The sequence below is a fragment of the Ailuropoda melanoleuca genome, unplaced genomic scaffold (assembly GCF_002007445.2).
Source record: "Ailuropoda melanoleuca isolate Jingjing unplaced genomic scaffold, ASM200744v2 unplaced-scaffold7480, whole genome shotgun sequence".
Classification (NCBI taxonomy): Eukaryota; Metazoa; Chordata; class Mammalia; order Carnivora; family Ursidae; genus Ailuropoda; species Ailuropoda melanoleuca.
The window spans coordinates 664748-678142 of NW_023250281.1; the positions used below are offsets into that span (position 1 = coordinate 664748).

Here is a 13395-nt window from a genome sequence, read left to right on the forward strand (position 1 = left end):
TACCCGTGTGTTAATAGAAGGCACGAGGTCTGAATAGGCCATGCTCTCTCCTTATGCCGTTTTACCTGTTACAGACCAGTGACTTCTTTGAGATGAAATTGATAAAAAATTCAGCACACAGTGCACTTTGAGAACATATAGCATCTGAAATTGTTCAAAGGTCTGAAAACAGTCTTTTAATGCAAGCCTGAATCGTCTTATGTTCAGTCTCACCATCACTGGAAAAAAAAAACCCATCACTAAACCCTGATACACAGTCGTAGCCATTTCATCATCTTCTATCAAAGCCAGTGTTCAGGAGGCAAAGGCTGACCCAGAATATTTGTTCACATTTTCTCCAAGGGCTTCTCCATGCACAGTGGCCATTCTGCTTCTGTCTCCTTCTGTTTGGCACCTGCAGGCATGAGTATCAGGGCTTACCACATGTCTGACAGGGAAATGACTCCCACGATGCTATCTGCTTCACTTGTGACTAGCAGCCCAAGGTCAGCCCACGCTAACCTGTCCAGGATTTCCAGCTTACTGTACTTCACAATGCCCTCAAGACACTGTGAGCGGTGCTGAGGGCCTGGGTCACTGTGATATCTAGGTTACTGAACGTTTTCTCAGCAACAAGCCTATTTAAAACAGACTTGGAAAAAATATGCACAACTTCTCCTGACTCGTGCACCACAGGGAAGGCCAGCAGCTGTCTTTCTAAAAAGACATTCAAGGCTGTACTGAAGGGAGTCCCCTGGTGGATGAAGGGATGTTGTGGTGGGTTCCAAATGCAAGAACATCCAGGTCCTGCTGCAGAAAGGCAGGCTTCGGCAGACCAGACCTAAAGTGCTGGAGGAACGTGAGGTTTCCTTTGTGGATACATATAAAAAGTGCAGTCACTGATAGATCAATAACTGGCAATGAATGGATTTTATTTGTGATCAGTGAGTGTACAGCATGGAAGACATTTGCATCTGGCGCTATAATCCCTGAAGGCTTATATGTTTCCTGGGGATGAGGCTCCCTCCCTGTTTCATTTTTTTCAGGTTTTTATTGTTTTTATTTTTATTTGTTTTAATAATTTTTATTTTGTTACATTAGTCACCATTCAGTACATCCCCAGTTTTTGATGCAATGTTCCAGGATTCATTATTTGCGTATAACACCCAGTTAACCATGCAATATGTGTCCTCCTTGATACCCATCACTGGCCTATCCCAATACCCCACCACCCTACCCTCTGAAGCCCTCATTTTGTGTCCCAGAGTCCACACACTCTCATGGTTCATTCCCCCTTCTGTTTTCCCTGCTTCATTCTTCCCTTCCTTCCCCTACTGATCTTCCTATTTCTTTTTTTTTATAATAATATTTTTAAATTATATTATGTTAGTCATCATACAGTACATTCCTGGTTTTTGATGTAAAGATCAATGATTCATTAGTTGCGTATAACACCCAGTGCACCATGCAATATGTGTCCTCCTTAGTACCCATCACCAGCCTATCCCATTCCCCCACTCTCCTCCCCTCTAAAGCCCTCAGCTTGTTTCTCAGAGTCCATAGTCTCTCATGCTTCATTCCACCTTCTGATTACCCCCCTTTCTTTACCCCTTTCTCCTCTTACCGATCTTCCTAGTTCTTATGTTCCATAGATGAGAGAAACCATATGATAATTGCCTTTCTCTGCTTGACTTATTTCACTTAGCATTATCTCCTCCAGTGCCGTCCATGTTGCAGCAAATGTTGAGAAATCGTTCGTTTTGATAGCTGAGCAATATTCCGTTGTATATATGGACCTCATCTTCTTTTTTTTTTTTAAGATTTTTTTATTTACGCGACAGAGACAGAGATAGAGACAGCCAGCGAGAGAGGGAACACAAGCAGGGAGACTGGGAGAGGAAGGAGCAGGCTCATAATGGAGGAGCCTGATATGGGGCTCGATCCCATAACGCCAGGCTCATGCCCTGAGCCGAAGGCTTATGCCTAACCGCTGTGCCACGCAGGCGCCCTGAGTACCACATCTTCTTAATCCAGTTATCTGTTGAAGGGCATCTTGGCTCCTTCCACAACTGAGCAACTGTGGACAATGCTGCTATGAACATTGGGGTGCATATGGCCCTTCTCTTCACTACATCTTTATCCTTGGGGTAAATACCCAGTAGTGCAATGCCTGGATCATAGGGTAGCTCAATTTTTAACTTTTTAAGGGACCTCCACTATGTCTTCCAGAGTGGCTCTACCAACTTGCATTCCCACCAACAATGGAGGAGGGATCCCCTTTCTCCACATCCTCTCCAACAATTGTTTCTTGCCTTGTCTATTTTTGCCATTCTAACTGGTGTAAGGTGGTACCTCACTCAGGTTTTGATTTATATTTCCCTGATGGCTAATGATCTTGAACATTTTTTAATGTGTCTGTTAGCCATTTGTGTGTCTTCATTGGAAAAGTGTCTGTTCATATCTTCTGCCCATTTTTTGATTTGTTTATTTGTTTCTCATGTATTGAGTTTGAGAAGCTCTTTGTAGATCTTGGATACCAGTCCCTTATCTGTAGTGTCCTTTGCAAATATATTCTCCCATTCCGTGGGCTGCCTCTTAGTTTTTTTGACTGTTTCCTTGACTGTGCAGAAGCTTTTTATCCTGATGAAGTCCCATATGTTCATTTTATCTTTTGTTTCTGTTGCCTTTGGAGATGTGTCATGAAAAAGGTTGCTCTGGCCGATGTCATAGAGTTTGTTGCCTATGTTCTCTAGAATTTTGATGGATTCCTGTCTCACATCGAGGTCTTTCATCCATTTGGAGTTTATTTTTGTGTATGGTGTGAGAGAGTGGTCACGTTTCATTCTTTTGCATGTGGCTGTCCAATTTTCCCAGCACCATTTATTGAAGAGACTGTCTTTCTTCCACCGGAAATTTTTTCCTGCTTTATCAAAGATTAGTTGCCCAAAGAGCCAAGGGTCCATTTCTGGGATCTCTATTCTCTTCCACTGCTTTATGTGTGTTTTTGTGCCAGTACCATGCTGTTTTTGTGATCACAGCTTTGTAGTACAGCTCGAAATCCGGCATTGTGATGACCCCAGCTTTGTTTTTCCTTTTCAACTATTCCTTGGTGATTCGGGGCCTTTTGTGGTTCTGCACAAATTGAAGGGCTGTTTGTTCCAGTTCTTTGAAAATATCATCGGTATTTTGATCGGGATAGCATTGACAGTGTAGATTGTTCTGGGTAGCATGGACATTTTAACTATGTTAATTCTTCTGATCCATGAGCATGAAATATTTTTCCATCTTTTTGTATCTTCTTCAATGTCTTTCAAGAGCGATTTTTATTTTCTAGAATATAGATCCTTTACGTCTCCAGTTAAGTTAATTCCAAGATAACGTATGATTTTTGGTGCTATTGTAAATGGGATGGATTCCCTAATTTCTCTTTCGTCAGCCTCATTGTTTGTGTATAGGAATGCAACTGATTTCTTAGCAATGATTTTGTATCCCTGCACATTACTAAATTGCTTCATAACTTCTAGTAGTTTGGGGGTGGATTATTTTGGTTTTTCCATATAGAGTATCATGTCATCTGAGAAGAGAGACAGTTTGACTTCTTATTTGCCAATTTGGATTACTTTTATCCCTTTTCTTGTCTGATTGGTGTTGCAAGGTCTTCTAGTACTATGTTGAATAATAATGGCAAGAGTGGACATCCTTGTCATGTTCCTGATCTTAAGGGAAAGTATTCCAGCTCTTCCCCATTGAGAATGATATTTGCTGTAGGCTTTTCATAAATGGTTTTTATGAGATTGAGGAATGTACCTTCTATCCCTACAGTCTAAAGGGTTTTAATCAGGAAAGGATGCTGTATTTTGTCAAATGCTTTTTCTGTGTCTATTGAGAGGATCATATGGTTCTTGACTCTTTTCTTGTTGACATAATCTATCACACTGATAGATTGTGAATGTTGAACCACCCTTGCATCCCAGGGATGAATCCCACTTGGGAATGATGGATAATCCTTTTAATGTACTGTTGGATCCTATTAACCAGGATCTTGTTGAGAATTTTGGTGTCCATATTCATCTGGGATATTGGTCTGTAATTCTCCTTTTTGATGGGGTCTTTGCCTGGTTTGGGGACCATTCCTGGAAACCTATAAACTATCGAGACTGAAACCAGAAGAAATTGATTTTTTAAAGAGACCAACTAATTATGAAGAGATTGAAGCAGTGATTAAAAACCTTCCAAAAAACACAACTCCAGGGCCTGATGGATTCCCTGGGGAATTCTACCAAACATTCAAAGAAGAAATAATACCTATTCTCCTAAAGCTGTTTCAAAAAATAGAAACAGAAGGAAAACTCCCTCCCTGTTTCAATCTTAAGTGCCTCTAAGTCATAAATCTGTACCAGGGTTGAATTATGCCATGTCTGTGGTGTTTTAGGAATTCTGTAATTGTTAGCATTCCTACAAAATTTGTTTTTGTCCTCTCCTGCAGTGTCACTGCTGGAACACCATTGGCTGCTAAGGCACAGAAGGCTTTCTAACTTGTAATATCAATGACAACACGCTTTGAAGAGTTGGAAAGATGTGGTGATCCTTGTGTTACCTCGGCGCATGAAAACCCACATTCTAAGTCTTGTGCTTCCTCTTACAACTGGAATTTCTCTCACATGCTGGCTTCCTGTTCCAGGGGCTGCAGCCTGCTGCTACCAAAGAGGCGGAGGATCAGAATTTGTAGGTACTTCTGGGTGTTTGTCTGGCCAGGGTTGCAGGGGGACCAGGGTGTGGGCTGGGACTCTTTAGGGTGTGGGTGGAGTTCAGGGGCCTTGGGTTGCTGATAGTTTGTGGGGGTGTGGTGCAGTGTGTGAATATGAAGGTTCTGGAGAGGTCCTGGCGTGCATAGGCACTGGGTTTTGGGCTGGTAACCTTTGGGAGGTGTGGGAAGACTGGGGGAGATCTGTTGGTATAGACAGGGATTCCTGGCTAGGCAAGCAGGGAGGTGGTGTTTAGGCTGATGGTCAGCCCTTATCAATTCCTCTCTGGTGGATACCTGGGTGGTTTCCACACCTTGTCTACTGTAACTCATGGTACAATAAACATAGGGTTGCATGCATCTTCACAATGAGGGCACCTGGGCAGGTTTGCTGAAGCTGATGTGGATACAAGCTGGTGTCACAGGGCTCTCTGTGCAGGGGACTCCCTGGCAGGGAGGCTGGAGTGGAGATGGATCAGGAGCTAATGTTTTCTGGGGTGCTCTGCACAGGGTGTGCCCTAGCAGGACAGCTGTAGCTGATATGGGTGTGGGGTGGAGATTCCCAGGGCCCTCTGCAGAGAAGGCACTTTGGGAGGGTAGCAGCAGCTCAAGTGGATTCAGGATTGGTGGGGTCTCTGTGCACAGGTTCTCCTAGCAGGATGCCTGAAACTCAAGTGGGTGAACGCTGGGGTGTTCTGGGGTCTTCAGCCTTGTGAGTGTCCTGACAGAATGCAGGCTGGGGGGGTCCTGGGCTTTCCACATAGTTGGCTCCTTGTCAGGGAAGCTGCAGCTGAAGCAGTCAAGGTCATGTGGCTCTCCATGTAGGGGTTCCCTAGCAAGCTGGGGTCTGCAAGTGTGGAGTGTTCTGGGGTGCTTACCACCTGTGTCTGCTCAGTGTGTTATCTGGAGCTGTCATGAATGCTGAACCGGGGTGTCCCAGTGTGTGCTATGCTGGGGCTGCCTTTTTGGCACAGCTGCGGTTGAGTGGGCTGGGGAACCAGGGTTCAGCATGGTAGTAAGCTGCCTGGGGTGCTCAGATGCTGCTTCTGTCCATGTTATCAAGGTGGAGGGGAATCAGAACCATGGCTCTTGCCAGCACCTCGGCATAGAAAGAGATCCTGCACCACCCCCTCCACATTTGGGGGGTGTCTCGAAGGATGGGTCCTTCATATCCTAGTTTCCCTTTAAACTGCAGCTTGTTTTCTGTGACCCAGGGCAGACAGATCAGCTTCCAGGCCCCAGAAGTATGTCGCCCACTGCAGTTTGGCAGGATGGTGAGGGTGTCTCTTTTGTGTTTTGTGCAGAAGCTGTTCATTCAGGCCTCCATTCTTCTTCAAGAGGATCTGCTCTATAAATAGGCATAGACTTGATGTGTCTGTGGAGGAGGTGAGTTCAGTTCTCACCTTAGGTGAGGTGAGTTAGGTCCCCATCTTGGACTCTTATCTTTATAAAATTTACTCAAATTATCCCACTTGTCAGTGTCTCTATTTCCCAACTGTAAAATAATCTCTTTTTCCTTCACAATCCAATAGCCTTACTTGGCTATGGTGCCTGGCACACAGTAGGTGCTCATTAAATGTTTCTCACTACTCTCGTCCAACACTGTGCTCTCCAAAACAAATATCCTTGCTCGGCAAACTGCTCCCCCCACTCTTGATGTCTGAAATTTCTGAGCACAGTATGGGAAGACCCACCCTACCCCTGGGCTTGGCACCTCACAGGTCACTCTGGCAACTTTACCCTTGCCACTTGCTTGCTTTCTCTCCACCTACTCAACTGAGAGGTGAACATACCTGGGTCTACCCTCCTCTATAAATCCTCATCCCTGGGGGAAGGCTAACTTCAGAATCCATCAAGGATCATAAATACTTAGAAGCCAAGGGAAATGCTGAGCCACTTGGCCAGTCCTCCCAAGGGTTTTAGAAAACCACTGCTGATGGATGGATTTTGGAAAACATTCCAGTGGAGGGCCTAAGAGGGTCTTAGTGGTTGAGTAGTGTAGGTTTAACTAACATACATCTGTGGAACTGGAGGATCACATCCAGAGGAAATTTTACATCCATCTGGCAGCCAGAGTCAGACATGAAATGGAAAGGAGAGCAGGAAGTAATATTTGCTGAGTGCCCAGAGTGGATGTTTCCCTGTGCCAGGTCATTGATAAAAGGAACCTTCTCTGAACCTGGTAACAATTCTACAGAGTGGTCATGCTCTTGTGTGTCCCTGTTTTGCATATGATGAAAGTGACATTGGTTGGACTTACCTTAGCATGTAGCTGTGCTATAACATGGCACATGTAAGAAGGCTATAGAGCCTAGAGGGTCAGGGTTCCCATCATAGCTCCACCTCCTCCTAGCTGTGTGACATTGAGTACATTCCTGAATCTCTCTGATTTTCAGTCACCTCATCTGCAGTATGGAGACAGCAATGCCTACCCCATAAATGTGGCTGAAGATTGAAATGTCATTGCAAACCTAAAACTCGTACCTGTGTTTCTGACACAGAGTAAACACTCAAGGAATACTGTCTGTTCTTGCTGTTACAGAATATTTCTATTATTGACGTTACTGCCAAAAATCCCGAGCTACAAATGAAGGTGCATGGATTCAAACCTAAATCCTTCTGGATCCAAAAGAAAAAGAATTAGAACCATAACCATGTTTAGAAAAACCTGGTCATACTCATTCCTTCAAGCTTCTTGGTTACATTTACTAATGCCAGACATGCTGCTAGTCACTGAAAATACCGAATAAAGAAGATCCTTCTGTTTAGGGCATTACAGGCTAGAAAAGTGAAGTAAATTGTATTATTTGTCCCTATTCTTTCACCTTCCCTTCATGGCCATAGCTCTCCAAATTTACCACATTTACTCTTCTTTTTGATTGTGTTTGGTTGTATGACTTGCTTTGGCCAATTTAATNTTTCTTTATCCCTTTCTTCCCCTACCGATCATCCTAGTTCTTATGTTCCATAGATGAGAGAAATCATATGATAATTGTCTTTCTCTGCTTGACTTATTTCACTTAGCATTATCTCCTCCAGTGCCGTCCATGTTGCAAAAAGAGACTTTAAATGGCCCAAGTTTAGATTCACGTTTAGCCACAATGTCTGTGAGGTCTCAGGTCAAAAATGGTTTATGCCAAAATACCAGTGTGTACATACTCTGCTTCTCTTTTCCCTACTATCAGAGTGGCACCCACCTCAGAGGCTGGCCTTGAGATGTAAAGGAGTCAGTGTGTGTGAACAGTGTTGACTAGGATGGGCAGGTCATGCTGTCAGCTTCCTATGGTTCACTGCCACTTTATCAGAGGCTTGGAGACCCCTGGCCACCATTGTGAGAATGCAGCGACTAGTGTGATGCCGTGGTGACCATGATGCTGAGCTGTGCATTACAAACACCCAAAACTCTTCTTTTGCATTTCAACACAAGTATTTATTTAAAGCTGACAGATATCCTGAAGCTCATGCCACCTCCATTCCAGGAGGTGACCCACACAGCAGCTAAGCTTCCCTTCTATGTCTTCCTGGGGTGGGCATGTGTGGTGAACTCTCCCCTTAGAAAAATGTGTTCTAGAAGGCAAAACCTTCCAAGAAGCCCTGACTTTGGACAAAGAAGCTCTGAAGCTCTGGGACCTCAGCCTGCCCCTGACAACTCCATCTCCACCTCCCCATCCAGTAGGGAGGACTTCTCCTCAGGCTGGAGGAGCTCAGCCTAGGACTCCTCTGTGCTCGGGGCCTGGGGGCCAGTGCTTCCCTCTCTCGAAATAGGAGCACAAGTTGGGAGCCAAAAACGTGGTCATGGTGGGTTGCCAAGAGTAGTGGNCAGCGGCTGGCCTTGAGATGTAAAGGAGTCAGTGTGTGTGAACAGTGTTGACTAGGATGGGCGGGTCATGCTGTAAGCTCCCTATAGTTCACCGCCACATTCTCAGAGGCTTGGAGAGAGAGAGAATGCAGTGACTAGTGTGATGCCAAGGTGACCATGATGCTGAGCTGTGGATTGCAAACACCCTGAAACTCTTCTTTTGCATTTCAACACAAGTATTTATTTAAAGCTGACAGATATCCTGAAGCTCATGCCACCTCCATTCCAGGAGGTGACCCACACAGCAGCTAAGCTTCCCTTCTATGTCTTCCTGGGGTGGGCATGTGTGGTGAACTCTCCCCTTAGAAAAATGTGTTCTAGAAGGCAAAACCTTCCAAGAAGCCCTGACTTTGGACAAAGAAGCTCAGAAGCTCTGGGACCTCAGCCTGCCCCTGACACCTCCATCTCCACCTCCCCCTCCAGTAGGGAGGACTTCTCCTCAGGCTGGAGGAGCTTAGCCTAGGACTCCTCTGTGCTCAGGGCCTGGGGGCCAGTGCTTACCTATCTCGCAATAGGAGCACAAGTTGGGAGCCAAAAATGTGGTCATGGTGGGTTGCCAAGAGTAGTGGGAGGTTTCTGAGTCCAGAACACTGTATGTATCTTCAGAGCTCATATTCTTGGAAGGCAGCATGGAGTGGGGTGTATGGGGACTGGTGGAAAATGCTTCCAGCCAGCTCACACCGGCCAGGCAGAGATGCTGAGTTCTACAGGAGGAGGAGGCCTCTTGAACAGGAAGGGAAAGCCTGGGCCTGGACTCCCATGATGCCTGTGGGTGGGCATTAGAGTGTGGGGAGTGGTGTTGGCAGGTGGCCTTTGCTGTGTGGAGCATCTGCAGGGGCACAGAGGTGTTGGTGGCTCTCCATGTGGGTTACATATTCCCTTTCTGAGCAGGGAGTCTGGTTTGCAAATCGTGGCATTAGAGAAGGGAGGCGGGCAGGCATGCATGGCGATCTGAGGTTGGTTGAGGGCTGGTCTACCTGAGTGTGTGATAGGTGCCAGTGGCATGAAGATGGGAGGAGAGGTGGAATCCTCTCTCCCCTATTGGAGCCCTGGGGATGTTGCTTTTGTAACTGCCCACACCAGGACCCCTAAGGCACCACAAGGTCACTGGACAATCACCAGATGGCTGTCCCAGCCCCTCTCTCATCCTGGCCAATCACCATGCAGCTGTGCCCACCCCCATCTACCGTGCCACTCACCAGGCCTCTTTCTCTGCACAACATTTCCTTGCCAATCACCAAGGACCTATTGCTGTCCCACTCTCACTGGCCAATCATCAGGTGACTCTACCCTGTGATCTTTTTCATGTGGCTAATCACCAGGAAACTTTCACCTCTTGCCTTCTGCTTTCATCCCAGAGCAGCCATCTTGGACCCAGTTGCCTTGGCCCAAGCTCTACTGCGGCAGAACCTGGCTCACTCTTTGCTATGGCCCAGACTTCCTCCCTGAGGTGAGAAATGGGAATTGGGGGATGTGACCTGGCGCTCATAGGTCCTGGGATCTGAGAACCCTCATGGGCCCTGAAGCTTTGCCAGGGTTTTCCCCGCTGGTCAAGGGAGCCTGGATCCCGCAGCTACTTCACCTGAGAGCCGGTTTTGAGCCCAGGGCCCTGGGGTGGGCTTCAGACAGACTGGGGCAGGGACAGGAGAGGGGGACTCAGAGGAGAGGAAGGGTCTGCACACCACTTGTTCTGAGAACCAGAGGGCCTGGGCATCCAATCTGTGGATGTGAGTGTGGTTCCCAGATGGCACGCCAATCCTCCTGTGTCTTTGCTGCCTGTCAGCAACCACCCTTGTGCTTCCTACTAGGAATTTATGGTGCCCTGTAGCAACAACCACCAGGGTCCTTTGGGAAAATCCATGCGTATTACTTGCAAGTCCTGGAAATAACACAGAACCTAGGGCTGGGCTCCCACTTTTAACTGGGTGGTTGGTGGGAATGAGGGTTTCAGAGCTCACTCTACATTGGTGAATTTAAATGCAAGTGCAAGAATTCCAATCACAGGAAGAGAAAAGGAAAGTGATCCAAATGTTCTGGTGTCAAAATCCACCCCGATTGTCTAAAACAAAGGAGCCTCAGCGTGCAGAGCTGGACTGGAGGTCTCCTTGATTGGCCAGCAAAGTGTTTACTGGAGACCGCCCTCTTTGAGGTGGAAACATCTGCCATCAAAGCTTAAGCCAGGATCTTGCATGGTGTCAAAAAGAGGGGGAAAAATCAACTCTCAGGTCTTACAGACAATCTACCCTGTGATGCTGACACATCAGAGTCCATGGTGAGGGCATTCACTGGCTGGGTAGCTGCTATGCTAAAATCACAAGTAGAATGGGTCAACCCAGAAAGGGCACATCTAAATAGGCAAGAGCAGACATTTCTTTAAAGAAGACACACAGATGGCTAACAGACACATGAAAAGATGCTCAACATCACACATCATCAAGGAAGTGCTCATCAAAACCACAATGAGATTCCTCTTCACACCAGTCGTAATTACTAAAATTAACAACTTATGAAACAACGGATGTTGGTGAGGATACAGAAAAGGAGAACCCTCTTACACTGTTGGTGGGAATGCAAACTGGTGCAGGCATTCTGGAAAACTTTTCATAAAAAAAACTGAAAAATAGAGCTACTCTATGACCCAGCTATTGCACTACTAGGTATTTATCCAAAGGATACAAACATAATGGTTCAAAGGAATACATGCACCCCAACATTTATGGTGACAACGTCCACAATAGCCAAACTATGGAAAGAGCCCATTCCCATCGACAGAAGAATGGTTATAGAAGATGTGGTCTGTAACGCAATGGAATATTACTCAGTCATCAAAAATAATGAAATCTTGTCAAGTGTAAATATGTGGATGGAACTAGAGGTTTTTATGTTAATCAAAATAAATCAATGAAAGACAGAAAGCTATATGATTTCAGTAATATGTGGAAATTAAGAAACAAAGGGAGTGAACATAGGGGGAAGGTAGGGAAAAATAAGAAGTCAGGGAGAGAAACAATAAGAGGCTTGTAACTCTAGGAAATCAACTGAGGGGTTGTTGGGGGGTGGTACAGGGATGGGATAGCCAAATTGAAACCAATTCCACTTCAGTATAAGCCTAGTTTCAACATGCTTTGCCTGGTTATTTACATAAGTGCAGCAAGAGTAGCAATTCATTATGTAGGCCATTTTAAACCAGCTATGTGGAAACTTTTCATAAGGAATCTCAGATAAATTTGAACAGTGTCTCAAGGTCAGAATCCCAGCCAAATGCTCTCCATCAGACGTTGACTGCAAGCCCCAAAGACTTGGGTTAACCTTTCTTCTTGATGACTCAAAAATATCCTGAGGTTTTTGCACTTGCCCTTCTAGAGGTGGGCTTCCTCCCTCACCAGATAAGGCTTCTGGAACCTTGCAAACAAGGTGTCAGGCTGCTATTTCCAAGGGCTAGAACGGCTTCAATAAGTCAACCTTATTCCTTCAAGCTGTCTGGTCAGATCTGAGTCTATGCACCTCTATTAAATATGCCATTCCAGTCAAAGACTTGGTAACATGACAAATATTTCCATTTGTGTTCTGTCACAAGGAGAACATATTCTTAATTAACTCACGTATAAAAATATGTTACCACAAAAACAGAAATACTCATTAAGTTTCTAAATTATGGAGGAAAAAAAGAAAGAATTCTCACCCCTTAAACTCTTGCCAAAACTAAGTAGTAAACAGTTGTGAATTGTGCTGTATCACCACTCTTTAGATTGGAATATTTATGAATAAATTTCATACCTCCCAGAAACATGTGCTTCTTCAGAGTATAATCTTTTAATTAAGCACAAAACGTGTTCTCTAAGAGATCCAAATTTCTTTTGAGTTTCACTGTAATGAGAAAGCCAATATTAGGGAATCCTGTGTTCAGTAACTTATTTTATATTGTTTCAAAATCATTTAAATGTGCAGTGAATTTGAGCTCATCCTTTAACTTCAGCAGCAATAAAGATTTCCACTTACCCAATAGATTTGGGGAAACTAAAAGTTTACCTATAATTTCTGGTGTGACGGCAGAGTGAAGTGGAAACACTGGGGCTGGAGGGGAGTGGGGTTATGGCCCCTGCTGGGGGGGGGTGTTGGCCCTGGATCAGAGTGGAGGGTGCAGGAAACAGCTGGATGGAAATAGTGATGCCTGTGCTCATCCACTCACAGGGAATGACACACTCTGGAGGCTGAGGAAGGGCTTGCAAGCACTGCTGATGCAAGCCCAGGGCTGGGAAATGCTCATACCTACCTTGCAGGTGGGTGGACCACAGCAGGAAGTGAGGCCCATTCACACCAGGCTCCTCCACTTACCTGCAGGTGGCCTTGTGGAGGTCCATCACCTGCTCCTGTTCCTCCAGGCCCCATCCACAGCCTGCCTCCATCCCTGCTGTCACACCACAGGTGAAGGTGGATCTCTGACCAGGTGACGATGCTATTTTTTGTTCAAACACACAGGGATCTTAAGGTACTTGACACATCAGGCATTTTTAGTGGAGACCATCTGTGTGTCTTCGGGACAGATTCTGGGAATGCAGCATCCCAGACCTGCCTGGGGTCTTATGACCTTGGTCTTTTATGTGTCCAGGTGGCGCATTCTTTCCTCGTCACTGATAGTCTGTTTATGTGAACAACTCAAGCTGTGGCCAGAAAAGGCCACCATTTGTGCCAATGTCACAGAAGCTCTCCCTGCATCCTGGAGAACTCACATTCAGTGTGATGTCAGTGTAGAGTGTTCCATAAGATGATAACATGGAGAGATTGTGGGGACCAGGGAATGGGGTAATCAGAG

At 45.6% G+C, this 13395-nt stretch overlaps 1 pseudogene; it reads right to left on the reverse strand.

The window, feature by feature from the left end:
• Positions 1–326: 326 nt before the first annotated feature.
• On the reverse strand, positions 327–12988 carry LOC100467382 (annotated as a pseudogene).
• Between the last annotated feature and the right edge of the window lie 407 nt (positions 12989–13395).